The sequence below is a fragment of the Anneissia japonica genome, unplaced genomic scaffold (genome assembly GCF_011630105.1).
Source record: "Anneissia japonica isolate Jap-2015-1 unplaced genomic scaffold, ASM1163010v1 scaffold13067_len103162_cov114, whole genome shotgun sequence".
Lineage (NCBI taxonomy): Eukaryota > Metazoa > Echinodermata > Crinoidea > Comatulida > Comatulidae > Anneissia > Anneissia japonica.
Genome location: NW_022758006.1, coordinates 53,691 through 58,105, shown reverse-complemented (window position 1 = coordinate 58,105; position 4,415 = coordinate 53,691). Strand labels below are relative to the sequence as shown.

General features: G+C 34.2%; 1 protein-coding gene across 1 annotated transcript in view; it reads right to left on the bottom strand.

Moving 5' to 3' along the window:
- LOC117124960 overlaps positions 1 to 4,415 on the bottom strand; it is a gene marked incomplete at its 3' end in the record, with an annotated part of 51,796 nt that overhangs the window by 38,610 nt on the left and 8,771 nt on the right. The window lies entirely within an intron of this gene.

Genomic DNA, 4,415 nt, shown 5'->3' with positions numbered 1-4,415 from the left:
ACAGTAAATACAATTTTATTGCGCAATTCTTGTACTTGGGCCATTTTTGGGGGGACATATCTTACTAATGAAACACTATATCCCTTAACGAACTGCATGCCTGAAATAAGCACATAAAGTTGTTTTAGAATTATAAGTTTCAAGGGTCTAGTCAGATTATTGCTGCGAAGCAGCCAATTCATATTCTTGACAGCAATTTGACCTCTGAAAGGTCATTGTTTGTCAAAAAACCTGCGCCTAAGACAATTGAAAAGCGGAGTTTCCTTCTTTCGTTCTGCCGGGTAAAATCAATTACTTTAGGCGACGCTTGTAGACTAACCTACTCGTACCAACGTCCGCATATCGCGACGCTGGAGTACTATTCAGCGTTTTTATTATATTTCTAGGTTTCCTATTTCTACGTTTAATCGGCTCATGTCTCAGCCACAATATTTTGAGGCCAATATTATTTACGAACCCAGTTAAACTTATTTACTAGCCTATTTCAACGTGCTAATTATTACATTTAGGCGACCTTTGTTGTAGACTGGCATACTGTTTTTGGAAATAAATACCATTTTATACACATGCGCAGATCGATTCGCCAGCAGCGAGTCATCGCCAGCAGCAGCGAGTCGCCAGCAGCGAGATGTCACTGCAGCAAAACACTATTGTACACGGTACCAACGCTGTTCTAATATAGACAATGAGTCGTTCTCATATTATTTGTTATATTTTTATTATTCATTATTTTCACTTGACTCGCATAAATAATTTTGTTCGAAGAACATTTTATGCAGTTTTACTTCGCAGCATTTCACTTGCAATTTGCAATTTCTAGTTTTTAATATTATCGTTATTCAAAAATTAATTTTATCACATTTACGCACTGATACTGTCGCAAATTGAAAAATATACCCCTTTTCAAATCGCTTTTTAAACATGAAGGGATAAAGACACCAAGCTGATATTTGGAACATCTGATCATCGTACTTGCCCACAGGGTCAAAGGTCACCATGAAAATGAGGCATTTTTTGTCCCGAATGACCTTTTGACCTACGATTACTCCCTAAAATGATAAGTTAAAAATCCGGAATTTTTTGTGGTGAAACATTTCCAACTATATATTAATAATTTGTTGCATATTTGGGTATTTTAATGGGGTCTAAAAATGGAAGAAAAATTACACAACCAAATAAATTAGGGTGTTTACGAACCAATATTTTCGTAACGGGGTCCGGTATACCAAAAGTCATGTCATATTCCTGTTCTACAGTCAAAAAACTTCTAAACGACTTGGAATTGGCAAGTCAAATTTTGGGTTTGTTCGTCAGACATGTTGCTGCACATTATATCTGAGTTTCAAGAAAATCTGAGACGGTACCCAGCCATGATTTTCTGAAAATTTGTTGAGTTGGGACGGAATGACCCAATTGCAAAAATTGATTTTGTTATAATACAGGGTTAACGTAGATGCTCAACTAAGCCCTGCTCTCAAATAAGCGTTGAGGCACTTAATCAAGAGTATATAATATTACCATGTGTTTAAGGAAACATGGTTTTAAATACAATGTATATAGTATTAAAATGAATAAGTAACACAATGTAGACACAAGCATTTCTTATAAACGTTTGTTTACGATGGTAGAAATGGCGTTATATTTCAGTGTTAGCTGTGGGCACTTGATGATTTAGTGGAACCATGAATAGTTACATAGGAAACAGTAAGGTTAACCGGGCATCTTTACGATGGTTTTTTAAAGACTAGTCCAGGCAAGTACTAGAGTAAACCCAAGATACACTGACTTGCTAATTTTTAAACACCACTACGCGCATACTGATGTGCGAAAATACTGCACCATCAACGAGTTCCCGCGGTTGTGGTCAAACCTACCAAATACGAGTGTTACTTCAGTGCGAGTTGCAAGTTGCGAGTTACGAGTTACAAAATGCGAGTTGCGAGTTACAAAATGCGAGTTGCGAGTTGCAAAATGCGAGTTGCGAGTTGCAAAATGCGAGTTGCAAAATGCGAGTTGCGAGTTGCAAAATGCGAGTTGCAAAATGCGAGTTGTGAGTCAAAATGCGAGTTGCGAGTTGCAAAATGCGAGATGCGAGTTGCAAAATGCGAGTTGCAAAATGCGTGTTGCGAGTTTCAAAATGTGAGTTGCGAGTTGCAAAATGTGAAGAAAATCGAACTCATCCATGGCCAATCCATGTTTACATTTTGTGTTGGATTGCAAAATTCTCCTGTCACTTATACAGTACCATCATCCTTAGAAACATAAATGTTTACTTCCATACTCATGTGCTCATGTTGTATGCTTTGTATTTTTTTTTCCCTACGAACAAAAATGATTTAAATTGTTTTATGCACAATTTAAAGTTTTGGCACGGTTTTAAGTGGTTTGCTGTTTTAACTTCAATGAGTCCAAGACTTCAGTGGCATAGAAAATTGTAATAAATTAAATCAAATAGTTTGAAATCAATGATTAAATTAAATCAAATAGTCAGACAACCAATGATTAAATACTCCCCCTTCACAAACACACACACACCACACATACATACATTTTTCAGTTGCTTTTTCATTTATAAAACATACAGGTATGTTTTATTCACAGAAGCAAGGTTACTCATAGCAAGTTGTTAAATACATACACACACACACATACAAACTGAGGCCTACATTCATATCAATTGTTTTACAAATTTGGTAGAAGCTATTACAAGGTATTATATATTCTGTCAATTACTGGTACACACAGAGGCCGAAATTGCTTAAAAATTAAGAACAAAATAAGAACAAATTGAGGCTGAGGTAAAATTTCAAATGAGGTTTATATTTTTTAAAACCAAAATATTATATCTGTACATTATGCGAGTAGGTGTGACTGACCCTCTATAATACAGTACAGTAGGTGTACCTATCTGATGGGGAAAATTGTTTGTGGGGTCGTTTTCGTCTACAATCCAGTACAGTACTGTCATACAATTAAATCATTTTTTGTTTAAAAGGTCTGTAAACCAAGAACAAAATAAGAACATTTTGAGCCTGAAATCGGCCAAAAAATAAGAACACTGAGCCTGGGCAAAATTTTATTGTTTTTCTTTTTAAAAAAAAGTGTATTTTAATTCAGCTGGGTCACAAGAATGTAATGAGTACCATACCAATTGGAGTGACAAAGCAATGAAATTATAAATTTATTATTCATATGGTTATTTATTTAAAATTTATAGTAGTCTTTTTTGGATGCCTACACTTTTTTTTTTATAAGAACCAGTAAAATTTTGCCCAGGCTCAGTGTTCTTATTTTTTGGCTGATTTCGGGCACAAAATGTTCTTATTTTGTGCTTATTTTACACATTTTTCAAACGTAGAAAATTACTATGGTACAACAGTAGCCATGTATATTGTACTAGAATGTAGTAAAAGTGGCCCCGCAAAAATGGCCGCTGAAAAAAGGCCCCACAAAAATTGGCCCCAGATGGCAGGTAGGTACACCTACTGTACTTTATTATGGAGGAACATAGTGACACCTACTGCACATAAGGTAGAGATATAATTTTTGGGTTTTTCTAGTTTTTTTAAAATAAAAAACCTCATTTGACATTTTACCTCAGCCTCAATTTGTTCTTAATTTTTCAGCCTCATTGTTCTTATAAAGTGTGTTCTTATTTTTTTTTAAATAGTGTATTTCTGATTCCTCAGTTTGTTAGGTTCAATTTACTCCTGGTCTCACCCTACCTCCTCTACTAATCCATATGTTTATCTATTTTTATTTGTTCACCTCACTTTAAATATTTAACCTTATGTTTCCAAGACCAGATCAAAATATTTTATCCAAAGAAAATATTTCATGGCTACAAGATAAATACAGGACAGTGACCAGCTCAGTCCTTCAGGATAGTCACCTTGTGGATCTGATAATGTTTAGTGCATGGTGTAAGTCAGCAATAAAAAGTCAAAATACTAAAAACTGTGGGTAATGTTTGCTGGATTCCAAATGAGATACAAAATTGTTAGGAAAAGCTAAAATTTAATCATACATTACATATGAATAATCAAGTTTGCTCAGTCAAGAAAGAAGGGATAGAATACCTTAGGATACCACCATGTAAGACAATGGTAAACTCATTATCCCATTAGTGGTAATGGTTAGTCTAAATACAGACATTATGGTGTCATTTATATGGCGAGCCGAGTTGTCATTTAATCGTAAATAGAGATATCTTAGCTTTAAATACAGTAGAGATATCTTAGTTTTTAATAGAGATATCTTAGTTTTAACTAAGATATCTCTATTAATAGAGATATCTTAGTTTTAAATAGAGATATCTCTATTAAAAACTAAGATATCTCTATTTAAAACTAGGATATCTCTATTAAAAACTAAGATATCTCTATTTAAAACTAAGATATCTCTATTAATAGAGA